Source organism: Pinus tabuliformis, chromosome 6, assembly GCF_031772625.1.
Source record: "Pinus tabuliformis cultivar Carrire ecotype Pingquan chromosome 6, CPIR1, whole genome shotgun sequence".
In the NCBI taxonomy this organism is placed as follows: domain Eukaryota; kingdom Viridiplantae; phylum Streptophyta; class Pinopsida; order Pinales; family Pinaceae; genus Pinus; species Pinus tabuliformis.
The window spans coordinates 1,737,217,724-1,737,240,562 of NC_142292.1; the positions used below are offsets into that span (position 1 = coordinate 1,737,217,724).

The 22,839-nt window shown below is 36.9% G+C and overlaps 1 pseudogene; it reads right to left on the minus strand.

Annotated features, from left to right (window-relative positions):
- Positions 1–3,055: 3,055 nt before the first annotated feature.
- LOC149265837 ((S)-8-oxocitronellyl enol synthase CYC2 pseudogene) lies at positions 3,056–3,697 on the minus strand (annotated as a pseudogene).
- Between the last annotated feature and the right edge of the window lie 19,142 nt (positions 3,698–22,839).

Below are 22,839 nucleotides of genomic sequence, written 5' to 3' on the forward strand. Positions count from 1 at the left end.
CTATATAGCCTCTGATGTTTCAGTAGAAGATTGGACTACTTATTTGGGAAATAATGCCGGAAATCTGTCAATTGGTTTGACAAGATCTTGAATCTTGATGTTTCTCCCATAAAGAAATGAAGTAGGAACTAGTTTATCAACTTTAGATAGACTTATTTTTTCAACCTTTTTAGTTAAACCAGTGATTAAGCTTTTAGTAGTACCCATGTGGTCTACTATTTTTTCCTCTACTTCTTCTATTTTATTCAAAGATTCTTTGGCATAAGATCTGACCACTGAGGAGGAGTATTGAACCTCATTGAGGCTTTTCTTTACCTCATTTAGAGAAACTTGAACAATATCAAACTATTCTTTTATTTACAGTCTTTGCTATGTTTATTTCCAGGCCTTTGATTGCAGTATTTGTCTAGTTGATCTATTCACTGGCCTTCTAAATTCTTCCATCTATTTCCAAAGCATTATCATCTTTTTGAACCAGAGGAATGGATTTGGCAAAACATTTCTTTTCCATTCATAAAAAGAAATCGAGGTATTTGTTACTTCCATGTAATGTTTCCAATCCTGAGATAACTTAATCTTTTCTTCAATAGTATGACTGAGACCAAACTGTTCTGCTTCTGGATGAGTAAATAAATCCCAATTCAACATGGCTTTCATCCATTTGGAACTTATTTCTGATTTTAGACAACCATTCATCAAAGTGAAAAACTTATGCATTTTAATTATAAACAAAACACTTAACTATAAAAAAAACTAAACACATCACTTCTTTTAAATTCTAATTATAAACAAAACACTTAGCTGTAAATATCCTTGTAAAAACAAATAATAGCAATATCCTTGTTTTTACGAGTAACAACGGTATATATTAAAAAAAAAACACAAACACAAACACAACCCATGAGTTCAAATTTATATAAAATTGCAACTTGCACATTGATAATGGTGGTAACAACAATGCATATGACACATTGACTCAAATGGTACTATATTTTTAAAATTGTGTAATTAAAATTCAAATGTGTTATATAATTTCGAAAGGATTCAATTTTTATAGCTGGTGAGTAAAACCTCATTTGGAAACAATGGATTCCACAGTTTCACCAGATATACCTCTTATTGACTCTAAAAGTTAATAGATCTGATTTGCAATTTACATCTCATCAAGCTGGGGAATATCTTATTCACTCTAAAAGTTAATAGATCTGATTTGCAATTTACATCTCATCAAGCTGGGGAATTTTTGGTACGCCAACTTGATACAAGTGGATTTCAAAAAATTTCAAAACAACTCTAGCTCTTATTGACTATTTACAATAATAGATCTCATTTGTAATTAGCTCAAGCTCCAATTTAATCTAAAACGTGTGGATTTACACCAACAATCTGCACTAGCAGTCCAAACAATTTTTTTAGGAGGTATGGATTTACACCAAAATCTGTACTAGCAGTCTAAACATTTTTTTTAGGAGGTTTCTACTGAGGAGGAGCAATTGCGCGGAAAGTCAAAAGTAGTTGGAATCCAGATAAAAAAATTCAAAAAATTTAAAAGTGGTTGGAATCCAGACAAAAAAATTCAAAAAATCTTGTAGAGGAATCGTGTTTTTAATGTTGGAAATATATTCAGCGCTATCAAAAACGTTTTTAATATTGGAAATAGATTCAGCACCATCAAAAACGTTTAAGACACTTAAAATTTTGAAATTTAACAACTATAACTTGGATTTACAAAAATCCTTACGAGATTTTCTTAAAATATAACCAAAATTTCCATAATTATCCCGACCATTCTTCGGCTACTCTTTTTTTTTTTTAAATAACTTACGAGATCAGATTTGAGGAAAAAAGTTGTCAACCCTATGGCTTGACCTAGTCGGGTCTTGTGCGTTGGCAAAGCACGACCATTGACTCTTTGACAAAATCCAAACGGAATCGTCATAGAAACGGTGCATTGTGAATGGATGCTTTCGCGATGTCCCTGAAGTGAAGAAAGCTTCAAAGGCATTCATTGTCGAAATCTACTTACCACAATTTTGTCCACTGTACGTGCAGACGGCCGCCGGGAGGCAATCAAGGTAGCCTAATGGCCTAATTTTGCATTCACTGACTGAACGAATCCCGACTTTGGACGTGCACGTGTCATTGAATAAATGAGATAATCCACTTACCGGAGACCCCGGTTTTCGATTTTTGAGTGGGGACAGGAAGGCGTCAACGAGCTTAAGGAGCCTTTTGGCCAGATCTCATTGAGTGGCATCCCAAAAAGTGCCCTCGGTCTGGCCTGGAATTTCAAATGTATTTTTCCCTCCAAATGACGCGAATTTGTACGTGTCAAATCACGGAGGATGTCATTATTTCAATTTTTTCCCTATTATTTGTATAGATTGACCAAAGAACTGTGACAATAAGTGCGTGCTAATTTGATTGTCTATTAATTTCTGCTTAAACAACTTATTAGAATTTATGACATACAACCGATGTAAAATTTAGTGTTTTCAATTTCCCATAATGGTCGAGTATGTTTAAAAAAGCAAATAAATGTTAAATTTCAGACTAGCTACTATTGGAATTTCAAAACGGACCTGATGATTTTCATACAGCATCTAGATTATATGGCAAATTACGGAGTGAAAAACAATTTGCTTATCAAATTTTATCTCTTATCTCTTGCTTCATGGCCTTAGTCTGTAGCGTTATTTTAAAGAGTGCCTATAGATTGTGCAGTTTGTGTCATGGTTTTCATATTTCTATGCACTAGCACAACCATATTTACCAATGTGGTTAATATATGTCATAGGTTTATATGAAACATATGTACAACCACATTAGTAAATGTGGTTAACATACATGTAACTAGCATTTGCACTAGATGTTGCAAAAGAAATGTCGTAAGTTAATAGAGCATATGGAGGAAGAGTATAGATGAAAAATGATGTGATATTTTATGTGATCTAAATATAGCCCAATTTGAATGGAAAATAAATAGTAATGTTAAATGTAATACAAACAAACAATCTACTCAAACAAAAGCATGTGCAACTTCCTTCCCAAGTGCTCAATCCAAGAGCTTATTTTCATTGATTGCATCCCACACCAAACCTTTTCCTTTCATCACCTCAGCCAGACTGAACTCTTCACCCTCATATGGTAATGGTTCCAGATCAAATTTACCTGTGAGTAATCTCCAAAGGCGTTTCCATTTATACACGTCTCCATTAGCATAATTAAAGGCTTGATTCTTTGGATAAGGATACGTGGCAGCCCCAGTTTCATGTTTTGCAACCAATTCTGCATCAGATGCATCCATAAAATGTTCCCACAAAATATTGTTCCCTGGGTACTTGAAAGGGAACCCCTCATGTTTGCAAATGGCAGTGTAAACACACAGTGTACCTAAAACATTCATCAAGCTCCAACCAGAGAAGCCAAATATGTGTGTCGGATGGTTTATGGACCAAGTTAATCCTTCTTTCTTTTTTGCAGCCTCAAATACAATATACTCGAGTGTGTAGTAAAAGTTGGGCACAGGTAGCCTAGGAAGCTCTTCATGAAAGGGTGCCTCATGGGGCTGATATTTACGATTCTTTGCCACTGCATCAAATGGACCAATGTGATATCCCCCCGCCCCAGTTTGAAGAAAGATATGTGGTAAATTATCTGCATTAGGAAGGAGGGCATATAACACATTACTGAACATTCTTCCATTGTCTACACAATTATGCTCCTATGACTCTCTGCTAACCTAAACAATCCAATAGAGATGGGTGGCATCCTCCAACGGTGAGATATTTTCTAAATTTTACTGTCTATCTAAAACATCACATTGAACATATTCCACATGACTATTTGGAGACCAATCTGGCTTAGCCCTCGTAGCAACACTCCATAAAATTCTGACATCCACCAAGAGTATTAGATTACCTTGTAACCAACGCTAGACCAATCTGGCTTAGCCTTCCTAGCAACACTCCATAAAATTCTAACATCCACCAGGAGTATCAAATTACCCTTGTAACCAATGCTAGACCAATCTCGCTTAGCCCTCCTAGCAACACTCCATAAAATTCTAATGTCCACCAGGAGTATCAGATTACCCTTGCAACCAATGCCACTCTGTTATGCTTCTCATATTTCTCTTTGGAGCTTTCGCTAATGTTTCAAATTTTCTCTGCATTGAAAGACGTATGAGTTATCCAAATAGGAATCAACAATGTAATATAATTAAGCTAAAACAACAATTCCAAATGCAACAAGATGCTTATCATCTAACCCATCCAAATACGAGTTTGAAAAACACATCAAGATTGTGAAGCCTAAGTATGCATATTCAAGTTTCATACATGAACCATTTCTATGTTGTCAAAATACGCAACCGAGATTCACAACCCAAATATACATATCATACCAGGTTTAAATGGATCTGTGTTAATATTCATATTCAGTGCAATGTATGTTCAATTCACCTATACAAAAAAAAGTGTTTAAATCATTTAACATCACCCAGTAGAGCACCTCAATTTGTGTTTGGGTTTAGGTATATTTGTGTTAGTGTTGGTATTCAATGTGTTCTACCTACAATCCACCCACCCATAAATACAATGAGTGTTGATGAATCCTTCACCCTCACCTTATCGAGCACATCAATTTGTGTGACCTCAACATTTGCAACTTGTCATTGATATTGAACTTGGTTTACATGAGTCTCTGCTAATTTCCATATTCAATGGACCCTAGATTCAATGAACTCAACCCCCACCATGTACAACACATGGCTCTCTCGATACAATAACCTAACCCTAAAATCCTAAATAATTACAGGGGAGAAGGAAGAGAGGATAATACTTTCATTAGTGAACTATGTAACAGTGCAATAAACCTAAACCAGGAATCGTAAGAAATTATAGGATAGAAGCACATTATCATTGATAAATATTTTTGGTTGTAACTATGTGAGAGATATTTTAATCCTACCCATCTTAAAACCCTTCACGGATCATCAGGAAGATAGTAAGAAATAAAGTGGTGTTTGCTTGTAGAACTTTGTCTGACAAGCAAAAACATATCTGCAATCCAAGTAATTTAACAATAAAAGTATGAAGCATGATTCACAAACAGAAAATGAGAAGAAATATTACTATAATGATGCTCTTCATTGATTTCCCCAAAGTGAGCAACTGCATTATAGTGAAGAAAAAATACCGAAACACCAAAGAACCACTCACCCCAAGTTTATCAAAGTTTCAAGGACCAATAAATTGACATAGAAATAGATGTGAAACTATAAACTAAAACACTTACCCTATGATGGCCAAGGGAACATGTCCACCGGGAATACTAGTTCATTGTGATAAAATGCACACTAATCCAAATAATTGAGTAGATATAAATATTAGATCCCCCAAAAAATTCCACTCACTTGAGCAAAGGCCTTGAATGAAGGGCATGGAAAAATAGAGATAAAAATAAAACTATCGGGATATTTATATGTGTGATGTGTGAAGGAGGATGGATGGTAGATCCTTGGGTATTTCTAATACAAGTCTCTTTAAGTTTGGGCTATAAATTCATCATTGCATGTACATGGTTCTTATTGGTTGGATAATGTAACTTGGCCCAATGGAGTTATCCCAATATTGCATTTTCATTAACTAAAAAGGGAAGACTTGTTTGTGAATTGACAAAAGAAATTTATTTTTAGTATATATCTATTAGGCAAGCTTCCCTTCAAGAGGAAAAACTTTGAGAAAAAGAACCTTCAATCCTAGACCTCAATTATTTAATACCAATAATATTGAAAGCCAAATAAGAAATGCAAAGGCACAAAACATGATAATGACAATGCCATAAATCAAAGAGACAACTTTGCCTCCTATTCAAAAGAAGAAAAGTTTATACAACATTTTAAATAATTTTACAACCTTTGAAATATACTTCACCTAGTTTAGACCCTTGGAAATATCAATTTAAATGACAGATCTACATAATGTACCCTCCACTGATGGATAAATAGACTTGAAACTAAATTTAATGCAATATATTATCACAACGTAACATTTACGAGATTCACAACCCAAATATACATATCAGACCGGGTTTAAATGGATTGTTTGAATATTCATACTCAATGCAATGTACGTTCAATTCACCTATACAAAAAAAAGTGTTTAAATCATTTAACATCACCCAATAGAGCACCTCAATTTGTGTTTGGGTTTAGGTATATTTGTGTTAGTGTTGGTATTCAATGTGTTCTACCTACAATCCACCCACTCATAAATACAATGAGTGTTGATGAATCCTTGACCCTCACCTTATCGAGCACATCAATTTGTGTGACCTCAACATTTGCAACATGTCATTGATATTGAACTTGGTTTACATGAGTCTCTGCTAATCTCATATTCAATGGAACTTAGATTCATTGAACTCAACCCCCACCATGTACAACACATGGCTCTCTCGATACAATAACCTAACCCTAAAATAAAATCCTAAATAATTACAGGGGAGAAGGAAGAGAGGATAATACTTTCATTAGTGAACTCTATAACGGTGTAATAAACCTGAACCAGGAATCGTAAGAAATTATATGATAGAAGCACATTATCATTGATAAATATTTTTGGTTGTAACTATTTGAGAGATATTTTAATCCTACTTGTCTCAAAACCCTTCACGGATCATCAGGAAGATAGTAAGAAATAAAGTGGTGTTTGCTTGTAGAACTTTGTCTGACAAGCAAAAACATATCTGCAATCCAATTAATTTAACAATAAAAGTATGAAGCATGATTCACAAATGGAATACGAGAAGAAATATTACTATAATGACGCTCTTCATTGATTTCCCCAAAGTGAGCAACTGCATTATAGTGAAGAAAAAATACCAAAACACCAAAGAACCACTCACCCCAAGTTTATCAAAGTTTCAAAGACCAATAAATTGACATAGAAATAGATGTGCAACTATAAACTAAAACACTTACCCTACGATGGCTAAGGGAACATGTCCACCGGGAATACCAATTCATTGTGATAAAATTCACACTAATCCAAATAATTGAGTAGATATAAAGATTAGATTCCCCCAAAAAATTTACTCACTTGAACAAAGGCCTTGAATGAAGGGCATGGAAAAATAGAGATAAAAATCAAACTATCAGGAGATTTATATGTGTGATGTGTGAAGGAGGATGGATGGTAGATCCTTGGGTATTTCTAATACAAGTCTCCTTGATTTTTGGCTATAAATTCATCATTGCATGTACATGGTTCTTATTGGTTGGGTAATGTGACTTGGCCCAGTGGAGTTATCCCAATATTGCATTTGCATTAACTAAAAAGGGAAGACTTGTTTGTGAATTGACGAAAGAAATTTATTTTCAATATATATCTATTAGGCAAGCTTCCCTTCAAGAGGAAAATCTTTGAGAAAAATAACCTTCAATCCTAGACCTCAATTATTTAATACCAGTAATATGGAAAGCCAAATAAGAAATGCAAAGGCACAAAACATGATAATGACAATGCCATAAATCAAAGAGACAACTCTACCTCCTATTCAAAAGAAGAAAAGTTTATAAAACATTTTAAATAATTTTACAACCTTTGAAATATATTTCACCTAGTTTAGACCCTTGGAAATATCAATTTAAATGACAAATCTAAATAATGTACCCTCTACTGATGGATAAATAAACTTGAAACTAACTTTAATGCAATATATTATCACAACAAACATTTCCTCATTGATGCATCATACTTTTACATAAAATTGAGATAATAGTGCTCTTGTTGCTAGCGAATACACAAATTTACTTTATACTTTGAAGCACATAATAGAAGATAGCATAAATAGTAGTATTTCTCATAGTAGGATTATGCCTTCTACACAACCAAAAAATCTTAATCTTGGCCAATCGTTAATCTAACATTTTAGGAATGATAGACATGAGACAACAATAAATTATACTATTGTTTATCATTTCATTTTATGCTTCTACAAATCCCATAAAATTCATTGAAATTATGTATTTATCATGCATGATGATGAACAAAGTTGTAATGTAAGAAGAGAGTGAAAGGTCAATTTTACAAGATCTCCTATGGGGAACTATCTGGTCCACATCTAATATGAATTAGATTTAAATGAAGGGAACAAGGAAGTAGAATATTGTAACACTTTGCAGCTTTTGAGAGCATCAATCTCATGGATGCTTCTCTAGGCATAAGCCAACATTAAACTGAGTTGACTCTAACACATTAGAAATAATGAAATCTCTGGTGAAATTTGATGTACAAATGTTCTGAAAGACTCTTATTTATATCAAATGTTGACAAAATTTTATAGGAAAAATAAAAGTTTAAACCAATTGTTATGATAATAGGTTACTCCTCGTCAAGATAGATTTTTAATGTCCATCCTCGTAAATTCCTCCTTTTGATGTACAAATGTTCTGAAAGATTCTTATTTATATCAAATGTTGACAAAATTTTATAGGAAAAATAAAAGTTTAAACCAATTGTTATGATAATAGGTTACTCCTTGTCAACATAGATTTTTAATGTCCATCATCGTAAATTCCTCCTCCAACCATGAAATAGTGTTCTATCAAAGAGTTATGAGTGTGTCATTTTAGTTGAGGAAAGAAGTCAAGCAAATTTACCAAATAATACCAACATGTCCATTTCCCAAATATAATTTCCATTTAGATCATAACAAATTAGTAGCTAGCTTAGCACTAGAAAATAGGAGTAGAAATCAACATCTACACTAAAATCAATGCATTAGTGCCAGCAATTAAATAGGATTAGAAATAAATATCTACACTGAAACCAATGCATCTAGTGCAAGCAATCAAATAAGAGTAGAAATTAACATCTGCATTGAAATCAATGCATCTAGTCTAAGGTATTAAATAAATATTAGAAATCGACATCTGCAATGAAATCAATGCATCTAGTCTAAGGTATTAAATAATATTAGAAATTGACATCTGTAATGAAATCAATGCATCTAGTCTAAGGTATTAAATAATATTAGAAATCGACATCTGCACTGAAATCAATGCATCTAGTGCAAGTGATCAAATAGGATTACAAATCAATATATACACTGAAACCAATGCATCCAGTGCAAGAAATCAAATAGGAGTAAAAAGCAACATCTACATTGAAATCAGTGCATCTAGTGTAAGGTATTAAATAGGATTAGAAATCGACATCTACATTGAAACCAATGCATCTAGTGCAAACAATCAAATAGAATTAGAAATCAACAACAACATTGAAATCAATACATCTATTTTAGTGAAAAAACAAAACATTCATGACTTTCTAGATCGAAATTTTATGTCTATATTTGTCTTGTGTGTCTCTTTATTGTTCCCTCTCTCTCCACCTTACATTCTGTGTCTATCTCCTTCCCTCTCTCCTCTCTCTCACCCTCCCTCTCTCTCCCATTTCTCCTTCTCACCCCCAAAACATACACACTCTCTCTCCATATCTATCTATCTCTCTCTCCCTCCCTCCATCTTCCTCTACCTCTCTCTTCCTCTTTTATCTCTCTCTCTTCCCCTTGTCTCCCTCTCTCTCTCTCTCTCCTTCTCCCTCTCTCTCTTCCCTCTTTCTCTCCTCTCTCCCTCACCATATCTCCATATTTCCCTCGTCACTCCCTCTCCATATCCACCTTTCTCTCTCTATGTCTTTCTTCCCCTTCCAACTCCATCTCTCTCTCCCCCTCTATCTCTTCTCTCTCTCAAATCCTCTCTCTCTCTCTTTTCTCTCAAATCCTCTCTCTCCCTTTCTCTCCAACCTCCCTATGTTTCCCCCCCATCGTACTCTCTCTTTCTATCCAACCTCCAAATATGTCACTATCTCTCTCCCTCTCTCCTCCTTGCTCTCCCCCTTCCTCCCCGATTCCATCTTCATCTCTCCCTTGTCACTCCCTCTCTCTCCACATCTATCTCTTTTCTTCTTCACATCCTCTCTTTTCCCCTTCAAATCCATCTCTCTCACTCCCTCTCTCCTCCTCTCCCCCCCCTCCCTCTCTCCTCCTCTCCCCCCCCTCCCTCTCTCCTCCTCTCTCCCCCCTCCTCTCTCTCCCCTCCTCTCTCTCCCTGTCTCTCTCACCTATATGTCTCTCTCCCCCACTATTAGGCCCCTATACTACTAGTGTAACCCCTTATTGTTATTAGTACAACCCCCTTATTATATTGTTGTACCCATGTAGTCCCCATATTGTTACTATTGTGCCCCATAAAAGCCCACTATTGTTATTATTGTGCCCTTACATTATTCTTGTTATGTCGGTTCTGATTATATTATGACCCCCTAGACTCCTATATATAGAAAAGAGGTTTTTTCATTTGTATCATCCAAGAATTGTTCATTTGTGTCATGTAAAGGAGGTTGCCCCCTCGAAGAGGCTGAATTCTAAGGTGTTGATCTATCATTTCTATCTTTTTCTGAGCTGGTTTCATAACATTTGGTATCAGAGCTTTGGATTCTAGGGTTTCACTGCTCCAAACAGGGCATCGTGGCATTTTTGCTATAATTCTTTTCTGCGATGTTTCAGATGCTAAGAAAAAAACCCATATGGGTCAAAATTGTTCTAAACCACAGGTCTGAATTTTAGATATTTTTGCGCTATATTTGCGGAGATATGATCTGAGGAAGTTGGCATTTTTTGCAGACTTCCAAATTACATTCCAAACAGGTGACCTGGGGAAAATAGTCATAACTTTTGTTTTGAGCATCAGATTGAAATTTCGTAAGAAGTTACAGAAAGAGGATAGACTGTAGTTTCCTATGTATATTTTTTAGATCCTAAGGTCAAAACAGTGACACGTGGCACTTCATACAAGTTCGCTCTTATGAAAAGGTCTATAATCAGGTCACCGTGGGAGATTTTACATAACTCTTCCTTGGAGAATCCAATTTGGATCAGACTGGTGGCATTGGAAAGAGGACATAGAGGGCTACTACAAGTTGCAATTTTAGAACTTGAAGAATTGAAATTCCAGAGTTATAGTCATTTCAAGATAGAGCTCCTAAAATCAAGAAAAGACGATATGAGGAAGTTTGATGGCAAGGATCCAGTAAATTGGATACTTCAGATGGAGCAATATTTCAATCTACATGAGGTGAAACTATTACAAAAGGCACGTATTGCATCTTCATATTTAGAACCGTATCAATTTTTATGGTATAAAGGGCTTTGTTCTCGTAAACCACTTGTTATGTGGTCAATTTTCATGGAGGAAATGATAGCACATTATGAGGATACAAAGAGAAACTCCTTCTTTAGCCAACTGATAAATCTCAAACAAAAGGGTTCAATGGAAGAGCACATTGAGGACTTTCAAAAATTGAATAGAAGGGTAAATTATATTCTAGAGAAGCAAAGGATTGATGTCTTCATAGGGACTTTAAAGGATATTTTCAACATGAGGTTCGTTTTTAGGAACCTGATTCATTGGAGGAGGCCTTCGAGTTGACGAGAAAAATTGAAAACAAAATTATGGAAACAAGGAATTCTACCCCTCACAACTATAAACATGGAAGTCTTGTTTCTCCTAGCCTTCCACAACCTACAAGGGTGACACCACAACAATTGGAAGAAAAAGGAGAAAAAGGGCTTTGTTACAATTGTGATAGCAAATGCACTAAAAGTCATAAGTGTGCTGAGAAGAAATTTTACATAGACTATGAAGAGGAGGAAGAAAAGGATCAAGAAACATCAAAAGAAGAGGATATACACCAGGAATCAACCCTAGAGAAAGAAGAAATGAATCCGACCATATCTTGTAAAGCATTGGCAAGAATTACCACTCCTCAAACTCTCAAGATAGAAGGACATATCAAGAAGAAAAAGGTTCAAGAAGTGAGATATCACATCAAGAAAGAAGAAATGAATCCGACCATATCTTGTAATGCATTGGCTAGAATTACCACTCCTCAAACTATCAAGATAGAAGGACATATCAAGAAGAAAAATGTTCAATAAGTGAAAGATCACATCGAGCATCAAGAAATGAATCCGACCATATCTTGTAAAGCATTGGAAGAAATTACCATGCCTCAAACTCTCAAGATAGAAGGACATATCAGGAAGAAAAATGCTCAAGAAGTGAAAGATCACATCGAGAAAGAAGAAATGAATCTTAGCATATGTTGTAATGCATTGGCCGGAATTACCACTCCTGAAACCATCAAGATAGAACGACATATCAAGAAGGAAAAAGTTCAAGCCATGAAAGATCAAATCAGGCATCAACAACAAGTTCTCCAACTTTTAAAGGATAATGCCACTTTGGTGCATAATCGAATGAAATAAGAGGCAAATCAACATCGTAGTGAAAGAATTTTTGATGTAGGCGATTGGGTATTTTTACAGCTACATCTCAAACAAGATATGGATGAGAAGGAAACATTGCCAATACTACATGCACTTAAGAAATGACGACCTTACCTAATGGAAAGACACTTCAAGGTAAAACTGGATCATGATAGTCTAAAATACTTTTTAGAACAAAGATTATCTTTAGAAGAAAAGAAAAAATGGGTCACAAATATGTTGGGTTATGATTTTGAAATCATCTACAAAAATGGGAAGCCAAATGTTGTTTCAGATGCACTCTCAAGAATGGATGAGGATGTGGAAGCATTGTTTTGTGTTATTTCTATTATCCAACCAGATTGGATAAATGAAGCAAGGGATGAATGGAAGAAGGATGAAGAAGTGTCGCCACTCATTCAAAATTTGTTGAAGATCCCAGTTCAAACAATATTGCCAGAACTTGACGAGGAAGGAAAAATCATATTGGAACCTGGAGCAGTCACAGAAAGAAGAACCCAATAGCTACGAAATCGATCAATTGCAGAGTATCTCATCAAATGGAAGAACTTCCTTGCTGAAGATTCCACATGGGAGGACAAGAATTTTATACAGAAGCATCAAGAACTACTCAAGCATTGAGGACAACACCTTTTGAAGGAGAGGGGCATGTTAGGCCCCTATACTACTAGTGCAACCCCTTATTGTTATTAATACAACACCCTTATTATCTTGTTGTGCCCATTGAGTCCCCATATTGTTATTATTATGCCCCATAGAAGCCCATTATTGTTATTATTTTGCCCTTACATTATTATTGTTATGTCGACTCTGATTATATTATGACCCCTTAGACTACTATATATAGAAAGGAGGTCTTGTCATTTGTATCATCCAAGAATTGTTCATTTATGTACTTTAAAGGAGGTTGCCCCCTCGAAGAGGCTTATTTCTAAGGCGTTGATCTATCTTTTCTATTTTTTTGTGAGCTGGTTTCATAACACCCACTCTATTCCCCCTCCATCTCACTCTCTCTTAAGAAAGTATCTAAATTTAAAAAAAAAAAAAAAACATAATTGGTTGTAAAATATTAAACCTATATTTTGGATCAATCATGTGAAATAAAATACAATAGTAAACAACTTAAAAGAATCAAGCACTATATTATCTTTATGGGAATATTTTTAGTAGTTGTGAGGATAGAGGGTTTAGATACACTTCAAAAGTAATTATAACCTTTTTTTATTTTAGATTTAATTAAAAATGTTATAAAATTGAATTAAAATAAAGTATTTCTAAAATATTTTGATTTTGAACTAAGTTATGGTTTTTGGTCATGTGGTGTTGATAAGCCATGGTATTGGCCCATGGTATTGTAATAGAATAATTAAAATCCTAGATCCATAACATAATAATCAAAAGCCTAGATGGCCCATCGTATTAGCCCATGGTATTATGATTTTTTTCCCTCCTCTCCCTCTCTCCCCTTTCTCTTCTAGGTATGGCCCATGATATTGTAAAAAAAAAACTATTTAGAAGTTAATAATATGCATGGTAAATATTCTTGATTAAAAATCTTGCATATTGTAAATATTAAGTTTTTATCTACTTATGGTTATGGAATTATTATTTTAATTTATATGATAAAATGGATGTGAATTTATAAGTACTATTTATATGTTATATATTTTAATGTGATATGTATATTATATTTTCTTTCACCTAAAAAATTGTTAGTAATTCTATTAATAAAAAATAAAATTACAATAAAAAAATTTTGAATTTATAAAATATCTAACATCTCACACTCATCTCACATTTACCATCTAATGTCTAACATCTATCATCTCACATGCTCAATAAATAAACTCAAATTTTAGTTTTAGAAATACCTAAATTTATGGATCGACTTCTTCTTAAATATTAGACTCATTAGACTCATTTAAAAATGATTAGAGATATCGCTCATACAGGACACTGATCACACTTACGCTTACATTCACCAAAACAACAATAAAATAATATACATATATGAACAAAATACTAAAATATAAGATCTTAGAATAAAACCCTCTTATATAAGATATGAAAACTAAAGAAAACTGGTCTGAAAATTGATTCAAACATAATTCTAAAAAACATAATAAAATTCTAAATTTTTTACATAATGCTAAATATAATATTATATTTACTCAATTTGATTCACATAATTCTAAAACACATAAAAAGATTCTAAATTTTTTACATAATGCTAAACATAATATTATATTTACTCAATTCATTTCACACCTATAAACTATAGTACGCACTCGGATTAGCTCAAATAAGGTTCTTTAGCAGATAGAAACAGAAATAAGGTTCTTTCTTATTCACAAGAGTGTTTACGACTTCGGTAAAAGCATTATACAATATGTGATAATGTAAAAGTCTGACACTCTTACTGTCCATATAACACTGAGACAGGAGTGGTTCTAACAAGAAAACAATTATAATAAGCAATCTGGACATCCTACTATGAATCAAATATTAGCAATTTGGACATCCTACTATGAATCAAATATTAGGTGTTATTGAAGAATATTCAAAAACACGAAATTCCCAGAAAGAAAACTTAACAAGGAACCATTCAACTATCACAGTTTATAAATAATCATCATATAACAAAGGTAAACGTATCAACCAAAATTTGTAATGCATCGACGACATGGTCGACTCCCTAAGACACTCCTTGAGACTAGGTAAAAACCAAAGAAGCCACTGTCATGACCTCGGTAGAGACCGACATCAAAACCTGAGTCGTTTGGGGAGAATGGAGTTTGGGCAGAGGGTTCGCCGACCAGTGCTCCCATGAAAACCAATGTGGCGAGGAAGAGGCTCACAGCATCTGACCAAGAGCTTATGTGCAGCAGTGGCATCATCCTCTCGGCAGTGGTGGCTTATCATGGTATGTAATTGTAACAAACAATATTGGACCTATCGCTTAACCAAATTGTAACTAACAATAGTAGTTTCAATCTGATGGTTGATGTTGTTTCAATCGCCTAACACAAAAATCAAGGGTTCACAATACTACATGTGGCATAGGAGGGACATCTTTTCAAAAGGTAACGCCTTATGGTGTAATTAGGTTTATATCAATTAAATTAGTAATTATTAGGTGCATCTTATTAAAAGCTAACTATTTCTAATTATTAGTAACTATATAAATAATAAAAACAATCTTATGGTATATTTATATATTTATGGTTATTATATTAATATTATATTATATATTAAAATAAAATTATGTTATTATATAATATTATATTAAGAGTGATTATAATTGACATATAGAAAATTAATAACATTTAATCATTATCAACAACATTTATTTATCTTCATTTATATATATTATTGAAGATAAATCAAGGTTATTTATTTATAAAGTAAATAAATAAATAGCATTATATATTTACATTTAAATTATTCATTTTATTTCTTAATGAACTCAATAGATTTGTCATCAATGTGGTTTTATTTTGAAATAGGTTATGGTTATATATATATATATATCTATATATATATATATATATATATATATATATATATATATATATATATATTGAGCGGGCTTAATGGTTAAGAGCACGCATTTCCTCCTAAGAGATCATAGGTTCAAAACTAGGGGGTAGAGTATGTATGGCTTCGTAGACTTAGCATCACTTAAATCCTTGCGCAAAGGTGGGTCCCTTATCCCACAAACAAGTGGGTTTTAAAATTGGATTATATATATATATAGAGAGAGAGAGAAACCAAAAGGATTAATATTAGAAACCCAAGGGATTATTTTTTTTTTTTGTAAGCTAGGATGGTACTCTTTCTATTACTTGATCAACAGAACATTACATCATTTCAAACATGTTGCAGCCCGCCCACATGGGGAAACCGGGTCAAAAATCCACCTATAGTTTTTAATTGCAGCCCAAAAATAGAAGGTCCATAGTCTGGTAGTCTTAGCTAAATAAACGAGGCAGCCTTGTGACTTACTAATACTACTAATCTGCACTACTTGCTTTTCCCTATCTATAACATGTAAAAATCCATAACCAAAAAAACTATTGCAGTTTCTAAACATATCTTATATCAATCGTTGCCCATATCTGGTTGCTGGTTGGCTGCTCCCGCTGGTTCTGGATGGTCCCGCTTCAGCATTTGCTGGATTGCATCCAGCTTCTCCTCCTGCCTCGCCATTGCTATGCGTATGAAGCTCAATTCTCTGCGTATGTCAGAATTTCCTTGGGCCAACTCTACCATCTCCTTTGCCACTTGCTCCAGTGCCTTTGCCATTAGCCCTTTCATCACCCAATATATATGCAGAGACTGTTTGAACAATGACATTCGCCCCCTGGTGTGACCAGGGTCATGGAGCAGAAACTCCCATTCTTCCATCTCCTCTGCAGATTGATCCTGTAACGATTCCTCTTCAAGATACTGCATGACTCTGCGCACAGCAGGATTGGAGTTGCGGTGATAAGCCTGTTCAGCCCTTCGAATCCTGTGATTCACAGTCCTCTTTTGAGTTTTATCTTTATTATGTTCTTGCCTGGAGTTCTCCCCCTCCTCCTGCGTTTTCTTCCTCTGCCCTCGGCCTCTTTTCCGTTCCAAGTCCCCTTATCTGTTGGGAGTCCTGTTTCGTTTCCTCAGGCCACACCGTCGGGCCTGCAAATCCGACGACACCGGATGATCCTCCCCCGTCTGCGGATTTTCATCATCTGCAGAGTTATCCTGAGGATAAAGGCGCTCACTCTCTTCACCAGGAGCCAAATCCTCTTCCGAGTCATCTTCAACATCCCAGATCTTGAACGGTTGCTCGACCTTCAGAATGCCTTTACCCTTCCGCCTCCTGTTCTCCACCTCTGCATTATGCTGCTCCTCTGCTCCTCTCAATTTCTGCCTGGTTTCCATATTACCCGCGGCTCTGTCGCGCAACAATCCCTGGTTTTCAAAGGCCTTAGTTTTTCGCTGCTTCCCCTCAACTGCAATCTCCGAACCTCCCCAAATTAGGAAATCACATAATGATTTTGCGTTCATCCTGCTTTGTATATATAGCATTTTTCTGTCCTCGGGGTACCACCTTGGTTCAACTTCCGATTGCCGCCGGTAGATTTCCGGTATGCCCCTGCCTTCGACCATCATTCCTCTATTAATTTCCTCTGCTGTGAAGTCTGACGAACCGCTCCCATCTTCTCTAATGTTTCGAGCATTAATTGCCTCACCTTGTGTGTACTCCTGACCATTCGCCCCTCCCGCCGTCGCTGTACTACCTCGTAACTTCTGATCATATACCCTGTAATCTGTTATGATATCTTTATCCGCGCCCGATTGAACCATGTTCAAAATTCGGGATCTCCACTTCCTACTATTGATCCAGCTCACTGATCTGCATGTTTTCATCAGTGGCTTGATCATGATCAGCCTTTATGATGTCCGCCAACTCCTTCCACTCCCTGTTCCCATCCACGGCTCTCCACTGACTGTCAATCGTGCTGCCACGTCCCCTGCAACCCCAATTGGCCAGCCAGTCCGCTGCCTGATTCCCTCTCCTTCGAACATGGTTTATTATTCTGTATTCAATTCGTTTTACAAGATCTGCAATTTCCTGAACAATGCCCGCAGTCCGCCAGCTATTAGTGACTTTCTCCCATCCTCGCCCGTTGTTGAGCCTCCTCAGCATGTCCACTGCAATCTGTGAGTCACCTGTGATTTCCAGATTGGTGTAACCATTTCTTACCGCAATCCGTAATCCTTGATGCAAAGCCCAGAACTCGGCCTCGTTATTAGTCATCTCTCCTCCCCAATCTGCAAATATCCACCTTACTTGGTTATTGCTGTCTCTGAAGATACCCCCAAAGCCAGCTTCGCCCGGGTTCCCCTTCGAGGCCCCGTCGAAGTTAAGCTTAACAAAGTGATCTCTAGGATACCTGAATTTATCAGGGCTTTGAATCCTCATATCGTGACGAGCCGAATGCTTAAAATGGACCATCTCAAATTTTAAATTCAATTTGCTCAGGATTCCTTGTTCTTCCTGGTTCGCCTTCCAGTCTTCTCCCCCCCACTTATCGACTAAGATTGTTTCTCGCATTATCTCGACCACCCGTTCCCAAATTACCTCTGGTTCCTTAGCGGAATTCTGAAATACCCTCCGATTTCTCTCCTTCCAGACCATCCAGAGTATAAATCCAGGGATAAGATTCCATGCCCTCTGGACTACTCTACGTTGAAAGGTTTCTTTACTCCATTGAAAAACCAGTTCATTAAATTCTCTGATATTTATTCCAAATTTATTGAAATTTCGTTTGGTATTCGTCCATAGTTTCTCTGCAAACGGACAGTTGACCAACAGATGATCTCTGGTCTGTCCATCATTGTTGCACAGGTAACATCTCGAAGGGCCGTTGAAGCCCTTTTTCTGAATGCGATCCCAAGTCAGGATTTTGTTTTTTGAGGCCAACCAAGCAAAGATGGACACTTTCGGCCACCAATTGCTTTCCCATATTGTTTTCCAATCCAAATTCCTGTCACCTCTGTTTTGAGTATCCATTAGGTAGTAAGCCTCCTTGGTTGTAAACGAACCTTTCATGGAGTTCCCCCACCTGAGGATATCCTTTCCATTACGAGCTCTAATTTTCCTAGATCCCATTTCTTTCTTGTAAACTTCTTGGAGGTCTGTGCTAAGCTCTCGGTCCCACTCCACCGGGTCTACCCAAACTCTCCATCCCTCTTCCGTATCATTTACCTTCCAGTAATCTCTTACACAGGTTCTGTCTCCTTCAATTCTGCCCCGAATCTGGTTGAGGTTCTGAATTCTACTCAATCTTTCTCTTTGTTGCCACCTGTCTTCCCAGAAGTTGGCCTCTTCTCCCCCCGGATTTCCCAGAAGGTATGTTTTTCCACCAGATCCTTGTTTTGATAGGCTAGTTCCCAGATTGTGGAGCCTTTGGGATTTTCCTTCTGTCTTAGGATCTCGACCGGAGAGTCAGGCATTCTGTATTTTGTCTTCCATATGGTTTTCCAGAGATCATTTCCCCCTCTGAGCCATCGCCACCACAGCTTGGCTCCCAAAACTCTGTTGAGAACTTCAGGGTCCCTCAGCCCCAACCCTCCTTTCTCCTTTCTTTCCGTTAGCTGACTCCACGAAACTAAGGCCCATTTTTTCTTTTGATCAGACCCGCTCCATATGAAGTTCCTTATGATTTCCCTGATCTTAGCACATACCCCAACAGGGGCAGCCATAATCGATAAAGGGTAGATGGGGATGGCCTGGAGGACTGATTTGGCCAAAACAACTCTTCCAGCAATGTTTAGAACCCTGAAGGCCCAGTTTGCAACCCTGTTGCTCAATTTATTCAGGACACCTTGCCAATTTTTCATCCTTTTAGAGGTGAAGTCCAAAACATTACCCAAATATTTCGTAGGTAATTCACCTCTCTTAAAGCCCAGTAATCTAATGAGATGGGTTTTGACCTGATCCACTGTGTTGAAAATGAAGATACAAGATTTATCTTTATTGATTTCCAACCCAGAAGCCTCCGCGAACAGATCCAGGATTCTCCTGAGATGCTTTACTTCTTTGACCGTTGGTTCTCCAAACAGCATAATATCATCAACGAATTGTTGATGAGTTAAAGGCAGGTTGTTTCCCCAAATTTTAAGACCTTTTATCCTGTTCGCTGCTCTCTCTTGTTTGATGAAGCGGCCCAGGCCTTCAGCAGCTAGAATGAACAGAAACGGGGACAAAGGATCTCCCTGTCGAATACCTCTGGTGGCATTAAAGGTTTTCGTGGGGCTTCCATTAACTAGAATAGAAAAGTGTGGAGAAGAAATCAGATTATGGATCCAGGCAATCCACCTCCTGTGAAAACCAAACCTTTCTAGGACTTTTTCCAAGTATTCCCAGTTTAACCTATCATAAGCCTTTGACAAATCTAATTTGATCATCATTCCTTTTTGCTTTTTAACTTTTAGGGAATGAATAACTTCCTGAGTTACAACTAGACCATCAAGGATCTGTCTGCCTTCCACAAAACCTGTTTGTTCAGCCGAAATTAAATTGTCCAGGAGGGGTTTTAATCTCTTGGCGATCAGGGATGTTATAATCTTGTAAATGACATTACACAGTGCTATAGGTCTAAAGCCATTAGCATCTTCTAGATTGTCACCTTTAGGAATGAGGGCATAAAAAGTAGAGTTAAGAGCAGGCCATACCTTCTGGTGCATCCTTGATTCTTCCACTAGATCCAGAATCTCTCTCCCCAAGAAGTGCCAGCCTGCCTGGTAAAAGTCCACCGTGTAGCCATCCGGGCCAGGAGCAGTACCTTTCTTCATTGCTCTCACAATTTCCTCAAGCTCCTCTAAGGTCACAGCTCTCATCAGCGCCTTGTTTTGGTCCTCGGTAACCAAGCTGGGGATGGCCGAGCAGATCTCCTGAATGGCTCTCGTTCTATCAGCTTGAGGTTCAGTTAAAATTTCTTTGTGGTGATCCATTAAGACTTGTTCAATCTCAGCTTGCTCCACCACTCTTTCCCCATTCTTGTCTTTGATGGATAGGATTCTGTTTCCCTGTCTATGTTTGATCATAGCCTGATGGAAGAATTTAGTGTTTCTTTCCCCCTCCCTTAGCCACTTTATCCTTGATTTTTGTCGCCACAAGATTTCCTCTTGCTTCCGTCTCTCTTCCAATCTGCCAAGGATTACCCCTTCCCTATTGATGCTTTCCTCTGTTCTACCTTCCAAAATCATCTTCTGTTGAAGATCCTCCATTTCCCCTTCTAGTTTCTGCTTGTCTTCCAGAATGTTACCAAACTCCTCCTTGTTCCATTTTTTAATTCTCCCTTTCAACTCTTTCAGTTTTAATTGGAACGTATGCATTTTCCCTCTGCCCTGAACAGTACATTGTTTCCACCATTCTTCTACTTTCTTGATGAATTCAGGGTCCCTCAACCAGAAGGCTTCAAATCTGAAGGGTCTTTTCCCCTGATTCCTTTTAATATCAACCTCTAATCTAATCGGCCAGTGGTCGGATCCCAGGGATGGTATGATCTTGGCTTCCACAAAAACATCCTTATTCATGATGGCTTCTGATACTAGGAATCTATCCAGTCTTGATGCAATTTGGTTTTTACCTCCCCTCCTGTTGTTCCAGGTGCAGATCCCATTAATGGTCTGAATATCAACTAGTCGTAAGTCCTCTATCATTTCATTAAATCTGTCCATGAAGTGGTCCATCTTCCTTACCCCTCCTTTTTTCTCTTCTAAGGATCTGATCAAATTGAAGTCGCCTCCAATGATCCAAGCAGCTTCGGGATAAAGTCTGCGGATGGTTTTTATACTGTTTATAAAATTCTCTTTTTCCCCAGGAGAAGGGGGACCGTAAACCCCTGAAATGACCACCTGTTCCTTAGTTCCTACTATCCTGCCCAGACCAGTAAGGACTCTACTCATGCTGGTCCAACTATCTAAGATGATCTCATTCGGATTCCACAGAACTGCAATGCCTCCTGCAGAACCGATAGCGTCTTGCCCTATCACTTTGTATTGCAATCTGCTTTTTTCAATTATTTCTTCAAGCTGCTGAACCAAAATTTTTGTCTCCTGTAAAATCATGATGCTAGGTTTTTCTTTTTTCAGCTTATCCTTCATATACCTTTGTTTACCTTTACTGTTCAAACCCCTAATATTCCAGCTAATAACAATCATTTAAAACTTTTGGAAGGAGGGGAAAAATACCTCAGACAGAGGTATCACTTTTCCTGAGTTTATCAACGTTTCTCCCACCGTCTGGATAGTTTCATTCATTGTTTTCCGGCCTCTTTTCCTGCTGTTTTTGCCAGAGCTGCCCATTCCCGCCGCTTCATTCCCCTGTTCACTTCCTGCCATTACCTGTTTATCCAGGTGCTCCCCTTTTTTCTCCTTGTATTTCTGGAATACTTCCTTATACAACTGTTTCTGTTTTTCAGGTATGAATCTGTTATCAAGATACTTCCATTCCTGGATTAACCTTTTCATGATTTTCTCCTCTTCAACTTCGCTTTCAGTTTGGTTTTCCACTTCCATCTGGGATTCCACTGTTGTTTCTTCCATCTTCTCCTCCAGTCGTTCTCTACTGATTCTGTTCGGGTTCTTTTCCTTTCCTTTCTCCTCTCCGGCGATTTCCATAGGGGTGTTCCCAGGGTCCTCATCGTCCTCCAAATTTATTTCATATTCCTCATTTTCGCTTTGTAGCACCTGGAACTTGTTTTGATTGTTTTTGTGGCTGGGTTTCTCTTGAGATTGAGTTTTTGGTCCCTCTTTATTCTGCCTCTTCTTCCTTGTAACCTGCTGAAAACCTCTCTCTGACTCCTCCATTCTCTCAGCATTCCTCTGATGATCCGCTTGACCTTTCTTTGACTCTTCCTCTTTATTCAGCGGGCATTGCCTATATAGATGGCCATATTCATGGCAGTTGCGGCATCTGAAGGGGATGTG